Below are 12,359 nucleotides of genomic sequence, written 5' to 3' on the forward strand. Positions count from 1 at the left end.
AGTAAACCCCAAATTTTCTCTTTAAAATATTGCAAGACGAAGTCTAGATTAACAGTAAGGAATTTGATTAGGGTGGCCAGATCATCCTGGTAAGAAAATTTTCTCCCTAACCTTCCAAATTTGTGGGGAGGCTAAATGTGCCCTCTGGGGCCATCCAACATCAAAGGTTGGCCATTCCGAATTACAAAGTGTAATTAATTTGTCTTTACTCAAATCAAAACCTCTGCTTCTAACATCCTTAAAATTCATCATTAGAAGAGCAAGTGGAGTAGTACCCATCTCAAAGGGAGATACCCAAATCAGAAAAGCAAAAAGAAATAATACACAGAGACAAACAAAGCTGGCCTATTTACCGTGGTTTTTCCACGACCCATTGACTAGGCACCTGGATGGGCATGTGGGTTCCCGGCCCATGTACCAAAAGTGGCATTATGGAGCAAAGTATGGAGTGTCTAGTTTTGAGCAAAAGAACTCAGGAATACTGCCCAAACCATAAGTTCCAGCCATACATTTGTATAAACAACAAAGCCAGTAGTATAACTGTGTCCCAAGTACCAGGGCTTCTAAATATTGAGGGGAAAAAACAAAAATAAAAACTTTTGAACTGAAAAAAGTAATTGAGGGAGAGTGGTTAATCCCAACAAGATACTCGAGGTCCTGAAATAATAAAACTGAAAAACTACCAAAAAATGTGTACAGAAGTAGTGAACTAGATGAAACAGAATGAGAAAGTAGAGGAGAGCCAGTTAAACACTTTCAAATCATGTCACACATCTGGAATCCTACCTGCTGAGGATGCTGAGACCTGAGGAGTGTGGATCAAAGCCAGCCTAGGCAGCAAAGTCCATAAGACCTACTTTAGTGAGTGGCAGTGGAGGGCTTGAACTTGTTTTGCTCATGGCTAGAGCTCTAGTACTTCCTCTTTGTTGGTGGTTGATGACAGATAAGAATCCCAAGGACTTTCTTGCCCAGGCTGCCTTTGAAAGACAACCCTCAGATTTGAGAGCCTCTGTAATGCCCTCAAGTTCACATGAGACTCTTTCTTTATATAGACCATCAAAGAACAGAAAAGAAAGAACGGGAGAAAGGAAGAAAATTAGAGTGAGAGAGAAAGCAAGAAAGCAAGGAAGCAAGAAAGTAAGGAATGAATTGAGGAAGGGAGGGAGTGATAGAAGGAGGGAAATACAGAAAGAAACAGAGAGAGAGAGAGGAAGAAAGAACAAATAAAATAAAGAAAAGGAAGGAAGGAAGGGTGGAAGGCGGAAGGGAGGGAGACAAGAAAGGAGAGAAGGAAACAGAAAAAGAGAAGGAAATAGAAAAGGAAGCAAAGAAAGCAAGCAAGCAGGCAGGCAAGCAAGCAAGCAAGCAAGCAAATAAGAGCAAATGAACTAAACAAAGCCTGAATTTGAACTTTTGTTCCTGGTGTGAATCCTGCTAGCCTGGATGGAAAAAAGAAAAGCAAGATAAAAACCTAAGGGAGACAGGCCAATCCATAACAAGTTAGAGAACTTGAATTAAAAAAAAAAGCCAACGTGGTGGCTCACACCTGTAATCCTAGCTACTCAATAACCTGGGATCTGAGGATCAAAGTTGAAAGCAAGTCCAGGCATAAAAGGACTTGTGACTCTTATCTCCAATTAACCCCTCAAAAATGGTAAGCGGAGCTTGGCTCTAGGGTAGGGCAGTAGCTTTGAGCTGAAGAGCTCAGGAACAATGCCTGGGTCCAGAAGAGTTCAAGCCCCACACCACACACACACACACACACACACACACACACACACACACACACACATACACAAGAGAGGAACAAAAAATGAATTAAGGCAAAGGAGGCAGACCTTCTGGGCAATTTCACCAGCAGCGGCTGCTGGAGGCTTGGCTGCTCGATTCCTGTGCTACAAGTTTAGCGGCTTCACACAGAAGTTGGCTGGAACCTGGACTGCAGACCGGATAGCCCACAGGAATTAAAGCCTGTGGTGTCCACTGAAGCTCTGTCTGTCATATTAGCCACGCCAACAAAGCTGACTTCCAATCCCACTGTTTATGATTATGCTGGGAAGAACTAAGTTCCAGAGCTGTAGAAGTTTTTTCAGAAATCTGATGGTATGCCCATCCACCTAAAAAGATAACTGCTTGATCTGATGCTTTACTGAACTACTGTGCACTGACCATGGGAGGTACCATCCACTCCTGATTGCTCTCCAAATGGCCTCCCAGCCCAAAAATGAGAGCTCTGCTACAAAGAACCGTTGGGTTTTGGAATAGACCCTTTGAAACTTCAATTTTCATTTAACAAATAATCAGTTTCATTCCTTCCTCTGGGATGGTCTCCTTAAAATTTTTGCAAAACAAAGACAAAGACATGAAGAGTATTTTGGTTTGTTTATGAAGTGCATATGGCCTGTCAGATGTCAGAACACACTTGTTTGGTCTCCTGATTTCCCTGGAGAGTCTGGATGAAGGTGGAAGAGGGGCTGGTTAGTTAGTGTCAGTCAGAGCTGAGGTCTTCAGATACCTGGAATGTGGGGTTTTTTTCCACCTTGGAGTGCACAAGCCTTTATAGATTTGGTTTTGACTGAAGAAGAAAGGCAAGCCAAGACTAGGCGCTTGAAATAAGGGACTTGGTTTAGTGGTACCTTGGGAGATTTTTCCATCTTGCAGCAAAATGTTAATAGAAATTATTTGCAGCCTGCCTGTGCTTGTTTCAAAGGGCTATTTGCCACAGCCCAGGTCCTAGCATGTCTGTGTTCCCATGGGAACAGAGCAGGATTGTTCGCACTGTAATGCAGGCTGGTTCTTCTTGTGGATGCAGCCATGTCACAGATCTTCCTTTACCTTTTAAAAATGTTATCCTTTAAAATTATGAAATATTTGACTGTGGAGAAAATACATGTATAAAAATGAATTAAGAGGAAGGAGAAGATATCATAGAGACAACTCAAAAGCATGAAAACATCATTCATGCCTCTATACAATTGTTGCTCAGCTCACTGAGATCACAGGATTGTGGTTCAAAACCAGCATGGGCAGGGAAATCCATGAGCCTCCCTGACAATGGTGGACTTAAACTCATTGGTGATTTGTTTGTGGTTAGAACTCTATTACTTTCTGCCTCTGGGTGGTTCATTGGAGATAAGGAGTCTCATGGACTTTCCCGCCCAGGCTGGCTTTGAACCATGGCCTTCAGATATCAAGTGTCTGTGTACTGTGCCTGTTTATTCTGGGTACTCTCATCTGCTATGACTCACCAAAAAAATAGAAAGGCAAAAGTTGAGCTGAGGTTCATGTATTAGAGCCCGCTAGCCTTGAATTTAAAACAAAGTCAAAAGTCAAGTTTTGGCCTCAATTGTACTCCCAGCTAGTTTGAGGAAATAAAATAAAATAAGCAAGCATGAACAGTGACCAGGCCAGAGTTCAAACCCTTGAACCAGAACCAAAGGACCCAATGCCAGTGGCTGACTTGTGGTCTAAATGCCAGAGCTTCCAAATGTTGAGTTAGAAAAAACAAACAAAGAAAGAAAGAAAGAAAGAAAAACAATAGAAGAGAGGAGCAAATTAAAGAAATTTAAATCATTGCTCACACCTGTAATCCTATCATTTTAGATTGCTGAAATCTGAGGTTTGAGGTTCAAAGCAAGCCTAGGAAGGAAAGTCCATGAGACCTGTTTTAGTGAATGGCACTGGTGAGCTTGAACTCTCTGTGTTTTATGTCTAGACCTCTACTACTTCCTGTCTCTTGGTGATTACTTGAAGAAAAGAGTCTCATGGATTTTCCTGCCCAGCCTGGATTTGAACCACAATCCTCATTTTCCAGAGGCTGTGTATGCCCCCATAGCTACATGAGACTCTTTTTCCTATAAACCACAAAAAAAATCAAAGGAAGGAAGGAAGGAAGGAAGGGAGAGAGGGAGGGAAGGAGGGAGGGAGGAAAGGAGGGCGGGAGGAAGGAAAAGAGATAGGCCAGAATGTTGGAAGGTGAAAGGAAGACAGACAGGAAGGCACCGATCTTGATCTTTGGTTTCCAGTTTGAAGCCTGATAGTCTTGACGGGAAAAGGCAAAGTAAAGCAAAAGATCTCAAGGACAGTTGCCGATCCATAACAAATAAATAGAAGACTCAAACAAAATAGATAAATAGAAAAAGGAAGGAAAATGAATTAAAAGGAAGGAGGAGGTATCAAAGAGACAATAGAAGTATTTGAAAACATAGGCTGGGGTTTGGCCTTGTGGTAGAATACTTGTCCATCATGCACCAAGACCAGGGTTCAATTCCTTAGTAGTACATCAAAAAAAAAAACCATGAATAGTGTTGTGGCTCAAATGGTAGAACTCTAGCCTTGAGAAAGCCCCTGGACAGTGCTCAAAACCTGAGTTCAATCCCTAGATATGGCAAAAATAAAAAGGAATTTGAAAACATGGGTCATGCTTGTATCCTACTTGCCATGTTCACTGAAATCAGAGGATTATGGTTCAAAGCAGGAAATTCTAAGAGACTTGTTTTAGTGAGCGGCAGTGATGAGCTTGAACTTGCTTTTATTCCTCAAAACTAGAGCTCTAGTACTTCCTGTCTCTTGCTGTTTGATTACAGACTCTCATGGACTTTCCTACCCAGGCTAGCATTGAACCACAGTCTTCAGATTTCAGAGCCTGTGTAATGCCCCCATGTTCACATGAGATTATTTCTCCCATAACCCATTAAATAAATAAATAAATAAATAAATAAATAAATAAATAGTGGGGGCCAGGGAGGGAGGCAGTCAAATAAAAAGAAAGAAACAAACAAACAAAATGGAAGAAAATGAAAGAGAAGGAAAGAAAGACAAACAAAGGAGCCAAAGGAAGCAAGCAAGCAAGGGCCAGGTGTCGGTCACACTCGCTCACACCTGTAACCTTAGCTAATCATGAGGCTGAAAACTGAGTAATCAAGGCTCACAGCAAGCTGAGGGGTAGGTTGGTAGCTTTGAGCTGAAGAGCTAAGGACAATGCCTAGGCCCTGAGTTCAAACCCCATGACCAACAAAAAAAAAGAAAGAAAGAAAGAAAGAAAGAAAGAAAGAAAGAAAGAAAGAAAGAAAGAAAGAAAGAATTAAATAAAAGAGAGAAAGAAAGGAGAGCAAGAGGGACAGAGAGAGAGAGACAGAGAGAGACAGAGACAGAGAGAGGAAGAAATAAAGAAAGAAAGAAAGAGAGAGAGAGAGAGAGAGAGAGAGAGAGAGAGAGAGAGAGAGAGAGAGAGAGAGAGAGAGAGAGATACTGTGACTTTGGCTGTGTTTTCAGGTGAAAACCTGCTAGCCTTGAGGGACAAAAGCAAAGCAAAGATTATAACCTCAGGAAGAGTGGCCCATTAAGAAAACGAGGCAGAGTACCTGAACAAATTTAGAAAGGGGGGAGGCTGAGAAAAAAAATAAAACCGAACAAAAAATGAGTGAAAAGAGAAAACATCAAAGGGCCACTGAATGTTTTGAGAACATGGTTCAAGCCTATATCCTACTTGCTCCAGTCACTGGAATCAGAGGATCATAGTTTAAAGCCAGCCTGGGCAGGAAAGTCCATGACAGTTGTATAAGTGTGTGCCTGTCAAATCAACTTGGGGTGTTTTGTTCATGATTGGGGCTCTACTGCTTTCTGCCTCTGAAAATCTCATGGACTTTCCTGGCCAGGCTGGCTTCAAACTGGGATCCTAAGATGTCAAGCCTTTGTGTAGTACCCTTGTGTATCCACTCTTATCTTCTATGAACCATCAAAATAATAAAAAAAAGCAGAAATTGATCTGTGGCTTAAGTAGTAGAGTCAGGGAGCCCTGAATTTAAAAAAAAAGAAGAAGAAGAAATGAAAAAGTCATGAGTCCAATTTTAGCTCTAATTATATTCCCTGCTATCTTTGATGAAAAAAATATCTTGGCTAGGGATCAGGTTCTGAATTCCAGCCCTATAACAGGAACTAAAAAAATTAAAAGTAATAAACAGCCAGGCTTGGCACAGTGGCTCATGCCTGTGCCACTGACTAGTGGCCTCTGGGCAGCAATTGAAGTTAAGAATCTCATGCACTCTCCTACCCAGGTTAGATTTGAAATTCAGTCCTCAGACTTTAGGACACTGTCTAATGCCCTTGGTTTCTCCTGGGACTCTTATCTCCTATTAACAACCAAAGAAGAACAATACCCCCCCCACCAAAAAAAGGCAAAAGTAGAGTTGTAGCTCAATAGTTGAGCATGATAGCCTTGAATTAAAAAAAAGTAGAATAATCGTCTGGGAGAGTCACCAGGCCTTTAAGTTCAAGCCCTAAGTACTAGTATTCAAATTTAAAAATAATAATAATAATTGGAAATTTAGTTTTGCCTCTTATTGTACACTTTGGTTACTTTGAGAGGAAAAAAACTACTCACTGAAAGTAATCAGGTCCAGAATTGAAACCCTGGAGCAAAAATAAAAAAACACATAGCCAGTAGTTTATCTGTAGCCCAAGGTATAGAAACTATTTTCTAACGAAAAACTCAAAGAAACAAAAACAAAAATACAAACTGAGTGTGAGTTTCTAGACCTTAACAAGCCATAAGAACTGAAATTTTAAAAAGAAAAATAGTAAAAGCAATCATGAAATGATATGAAGGTGGCAGAAGAGAGGAGCCAATTAAAGAATTTTAAATTATGTCTCACATCTGTAATCCTACCTGATTAGGTTGCTGAAATCTGAGGAATGTGGTTCAAAGCCAGCCTACGCAGGGAAGCCCATGAAAGTTGTTTTAGTGAGTGGCAGTGGTGGCACTGAACTTGCTGTGTTTGGCTCATGGCTACAGCTCTAGTACTTCTTGTCTGTTAGCGGTTAATTGGAAGTAAGGGTCTCACAGGAAATTTTCTGTCCATGCTGGCTTTGAACCACAATCCTCAGATTGCAACCCCTGAACAGCCAAGATTACAGGTGTGAGGCATTGGTGTTTGCCCTGGTTCTTAAAAAACAAAAACAAAAACAAAAAAACTTGTTTGTTTTTGGTTCTTATTCTAGGGCTTGAACTTTGGGCCTGAACAGAATCCAAAAGTCATTTCTTTCTCCCCCCCACCCACCCAAAGCTAGTTGGTATACATTTAGAGGAAAAAGTCAACTTCAGGACCTTTTTTTTTGGTATAAGTGATTTTACATAGGGTTGATTTTCCCAGATGAGGATTGTCTTTTTCTTTCCTTTTCTTTTATTCCATATATTTTTTATTGTAATTAATAGAAGTGTTACATTATATTCACCAGGTAGAAGGTGCATTACTTCACAAACATTGAAATATTTTTCATGTCTTGGTCCCCATTTCCCTCCCCCACCCCATATCTTTGCTTTCTTTTTTTATTTTTTATTGTTTGTTTTTATTTCAAGTCTCACAATTCTACTGTTGGAGCCACCACTCAACTTGTGCCTTTCCCTTTTTTTGCTTTTCTTTTCCTCTTTCTTTCTTTCTGTTTTGCCAGTCCTCGGGCCTGAACTCAGGCTCTGGGCACTGTCCTTGGACACATTTTGCTCAAGGTTAGTGCTCGGCCACTTGAGCCAGAGTTACTACTTCTTGCTTGTATTGTGTATGTAGTACTGAGGACTAGAACACTTGTATTGTGTATGTAGTACTGAGGACTAGAACCCAGAGCTTCCTGCATGATAAATGAGCACCCTACCACTTGGCCACTCTCTCCCTCCATTCCTTTCTTTCTTCCTTACTTTCTTCCTTACTCTAGTCCTTCTTTTTTGGTCCTTAATAGAAGATAAAGAGTGCCATGGGAAGCTGAGAGTACTGCATAGTATTGTAAAATCTGAGAATTGTGATTCAAAGCCAGCCTTGACTGGAAAGTCCCTGAGACTCTCATCTCCAATTAACCATCAACAGTTCAAGCCACACAACGGGGGCAAAAACAAACAAACAAACAGACAAAAAACAGGAGTTGATCCTCTGGGGCCGCTCTCCTCCAGGAGTGCACCAGCTTCTCCCAACCATGCGGGGGTGCTATCTGCTCATTCCAGTGGTGGCTGTCCAGGGAAGGCTCACCAGCCCCCGTGGAGCCGGAGCCGAGTGGCGCACAGCCCAAGCTCGCAGTCATCCAGGAGGCACGATTTGCTCAGAGTGCACCAGGTTCGCCTCTTTCTGGCTAGCCCGTCTTAATCACCGTCCAGCGGCAGCTGCCCCCCGCCATTAAGCCGGTCACCTACGCGGTTGCCACCCCAGTGATCACCTCCACCTCGCAGCCACCCGTCGTGCAGACTGTTCACGTTGTCCACCAGATACCAGCCGTGTCAGTCGCCAGCGTGGCTTCACTGGCCCCAGCCAATACGTACACGGTTGTTGGACAGGCTGTGGTCACTCAGGCAGCAGTGTTGGCCCCTCCTAAGGCAGAGCCACAAGAGAATGGAGACCACAGAGGGGTCAAAGTGAAAGTAGAGCCTGTTCCTGCAGTTAGCCATGCCACGCTGGGCGCGGCTGGCAGGATTCTCCAAGCCTCCCCCGGCACCCCTGTGCAGACCGTCACCATTGTGCAACAGGCGCCTCTAGGCCAGCACCAGCTCCCCATAAAGACTGTCACTCAGAACGGGACCCACGTGGTGCCCCTCCCCACTGTGGTGCACGGCCAGGTGAACAGCGCAGCCGCGAGCCCTCTGCACATGCTGGCGACCCACGCCTCGGCTTCGACATCCTTGCCCACCAAGCGCCAAAACGGCGACGAGGCAGAGCAGCCAGAGCTGAAGCGGATCAAGGCGGACGACGGGGAGCGCTTCGTCATCGCCCTGAGCATGGACGCCCTGCAAGTATCCGTGCGGGAGAAGGGGGCCCAGAACTAACGCTGAGAGCAGTGTTCACACGGACAGCCACTGTGGTGCCAAAAGGAAACATCACTCTCGTCCACGCTCAGAGGCACCGCCCGCGCAAGGGCCCTGCAGTTAGACTTCACTACTCAGCACTGAAATCACAAACCCAGGTGGCCTTAAAACCCCTTCCGTGGAGGAAGTCACGCGTGAGCAAGTGAACCGCGGCTCACCTGGTTCCGAACTGGTATCCTGCCGAGCGCGCGCTGGACAGCTCCACAAGGAGGACCAGACCGGCCTTTGGGCCCACGCCTCCCATGAGGGCCCGGCCAGCACCCGAGCGAGCGGATCTTGGACTGGGCTTTCAGAAGGGTCCAGCCAGAGCCTCCATCACCCTCTCGGAGACAAGACAGTGTTTTGTTGTTCATGTGGAATTAGAATATTTTGAGGTGTACTTTCTTTTCGTAGTCATGGGGGTCTTTGACATTTCACATCACTCCATTTCTACTCCGGGGATTTTGGAATTGCAGACCTTTCACGTGGATTGATGTGGGGAAAGAAGCGAAGTCTGTCTGTTGGTTTCTGTGATCTGTTCTCACCCCAGAGGACGCTCCGCTCCGCTCCTGTCCGTCCCATAGCGCCGGTGGCGCTCCTCGGGGGGCCTGACGCGTCCCTTCCCTTGCCGCAGCTGTGCGCCTATACGGCCAGGGTGCTGCAAGAGCAGGGCAACCAGGACGCATCCCGGCGGCATGCACCTGCTCGCCTCCCTGCCCTCCCCTGTCTGTTCCTTTATGTTGACTTTGTCCCTGGAATAATCTCCCCTCTTAAGTAAAGCCCTCTCCTAAGTGTTGTGTATGCCCCAAACAACAGAACCCTTCCTTCCTTCTTTGGGAAACGGATCAACTGGACCCTTTCAAGCCAAGATCACAGATCCTCACCGCCTGCCAGAGCCCTCAGGCTGTGCTCCAGGTCAGAGGAGGCGCCCTGCTGAGGACCAGCCTTCCTCGGAAGCTAAGTCTCCTCTGCACAACAGGAGACCCAGAGGGAAGGAGGCAGGCCGAGGCGGTCCAAGTGGGCAGAGGGCTTCAGCCTCATCCTTTAATGTCATCATCATAACATTATTTATTTAAATGTAGTTATTTTGGTATTTAATATTTTTTAAAGAGAGCGGAAAAAAACCCTGTATTTTCCTGGTGGAATGAAATGGCTCAGAATGGTATATTTAGGCAATTATAAAACATTATTTACATAAAGACCAAATACAAATCTGTTCAAGTATTGCGTGTCACGTCACGGTATGGAGCTGTCATGTTACTGCAGATGATGCATATTAAAATTATGAATTACTGCACACTAGATGGATTTTATAACTCAATCACTTGAAAAATAAAAGTGAGAAATCGTGAGTGAGACCGTGTGTTAGCAGTGACATCTGCCCTCAGACCAGGGCGCAGGGCTGCAGCTGCGCTCTCCGCCCAGCTCCACATCGTGGGGTGGGAGTCCCTGCAGGTCTGCTGGTCAGGTGCCCTGACCATGACCACTCAGACAAGGAGCACGTGGCCGCCCGGGTAGCGCTTCCCGCAGTCACTGCTGACTGGATGGTCTGAAGGGGTTTCTTCTGGCGTTGTATGTTAGAGAAATGTCCGGTTTTAAAGACAGGAGGAAGAGTTTTCTTTCAGGTGGCTTTTCTTTCAGGTGGCCTTCTTAATCTGGAGCCCAGGCTGAGGGACCCACCCACCTTTCTCCTCACTGCTGTGGTTGTTGTGATGAGCTGGAATTTATGAGAGTGCCAAAAAGGACAGAAAGCGTATCATGGGTCAGCAAGCTGTACCCAGGTTTTGTCTCCTGGCTGAGGCCCTGCATTTTGGATTTAGGGTTCAGCCACACTTCCATGGTTCCAAGTTTCTGCCACAGATGCACCCTGCCAGAGGGGCAGGCCCTGCTTCCCTGCGTCTCCTCAGCGTGCCACTCCAGAACCTTAATTCAGCAGCTTACACACACTCCCCCCCAGCACAAGGGGTCATGCACCCACGTATCAAGTACACAGTGTGAGGCCTGGCCAGGGCTGCAGAGCCCTGTGGTGGTTTGCCCACTTCCTCCTGTGCTGAGGTCACCACGTGCAGGACCTGGTTGCTGGCAGAAGAGCATCAGGACTCGGGTTTCCTTGTGGGAGGTGACAAGCAGAGATGCGACAAGCTTCAAGTCCAAGCCTCTGCTGTTCTAGGTAGAGTGGTGGTCTGTGTGCAAAGACTGGAGATTTTTTAAAATAACAAGTTCCTGAGATTTAATAAAGTATTTTTATTGAAAAAAAAAACAGGAGTTGACCTTTGCAGAGACTACAAACTACTTTTCTACATTTTTTTTTCTTCTTGTCAGTCTGGGGGCTTAAACTCAGGGCCTGGGCACTGTCCTTGGTCTTTCCTCAAGACTAGCCCTTTACAGCTGGAGGCACCCCTTCCACCTTTCCTTTATGGAACTGAGGAATCGAAGCTAAGGCTGCCTGAATGCTAGGCGAGCACTCTACCACCAGGCCATGAGCCTCCAAATTGTGACTTTAAAAACTAAACAAACAAAAAATGAAGGTGGGTGGTTAGTATAACAAAAAACCAGATGACCTTAAATAAACAAAAAATGACAGAAAAAGTAAAGTGAATGAAATAAAAAGTTGAAGGAAAAGAGCCTATAATTATAATTTTAAAACCCAGAGGCTAGGCCCTGACTGAGTTCAAGGTGTAGGACCATCCCAGGAAAAGCAAAACAAAACCAAACTTGACATATGGTGCAAATAAGAGCAAACTGTAGACTTGAGAATATAAACAAAAACTTCAGATAGAAGCACCAGCCGTTGGGTGAAACGCATAATACCAGGAACCAGATTTAAAAATAAACAAGATCAATCAAGGTTTGGCTTAAATTCTACAGCCTACTAGCTCTGAACAAAAACTTTCAGACAGAATATACTAAGCCCTGATTTAAAACAGTAGGAAAAAACCAAAGGGCAAAACAAAACAAAACAAAAAATAAATGTTGACTTGTAGCTAAAAAAATTCTAGCTGCTCAGCTCGCTGAAATCTGAGGATCACAGTTCTAAGCCAGCCTGGACAGGAAAAGCCATGAGACTTCTTGCATTGTATGCCAGTCCTGGAGCTTGAACTTCTGGTGTTTTGCTCATGGCTGGAGCCCTACCACTTCCGACCATTTGGTGGTTAATTGAAGAGTCTCATGGGACACTATGAGACTCTTATCTTCCATAACCAATACAAAGGGCACAGGGAACCAGAAATTGACTTGCTGCTCTGGCTGTAGAATATGCTAGCCTACAGGAAGAAAGAGAAAGAAAGAAAGAAAGAAAGAAAGAAAGAAAGAAAGAAAGAAAGAAAGAAAGAAAGAAGAGGAAAGAAAGAAAGAAAGAAAGGAAGAAGAAAGAAAGAGAAAGAGAGAGAGAAAGAAAGAGAGAAATAAAGAGAGAAAGAAAATGTTAGACACTTGGTTATGCCTTCTGTTCAAACCTAAGGAATAATACAACCAAACAACCAACCAAAATCAGAAAATCCCTCGTGGCTTATGAAGAGGCTGTTAGTATTGGGGGGGG

General features: G+C 44.5%; 2 pseudogenes; both read left to right on the top strand.

Annotated features, from left to right (window-relative positions):
• Positions 1 to 395: 395 nt before the first annotated feature.
• LOC150040089 (cytochrome c oxidase subunit 7A2-like, mitochondrial pseudogene) lies at positions 396 to 2,121 on the top strand (annotated as a pseudogene).
• An 84-nt stretch (positions 2,122 to 2,205) lies between these two features.
• Positions 2,206 to 8,842, top strand: LOC150040090 (forkhead box protein K2-like; annotated as a pseudogene).
• The last annotated feature ends 3,517 nt before the right edge of the window (positions 8,843 to 12,359 follow it).

Source organism: Megascapheus bottae, unplaced genomic scaffold (assembly GCF_031878675.1).
Source record: "Megascapheus bottae isolate mThoBot1 unplaced genomic scaffold, mThoBot2.hap1 HAP1_SCAFFOLD_48, whole genome shotgun sequence".
Lineage (NCBI taxonomy): Eukaryota > Metazoa > Chordata > Mammalia > Rodentia > Geomyidae > Megascapheus > Megascapheus bottae.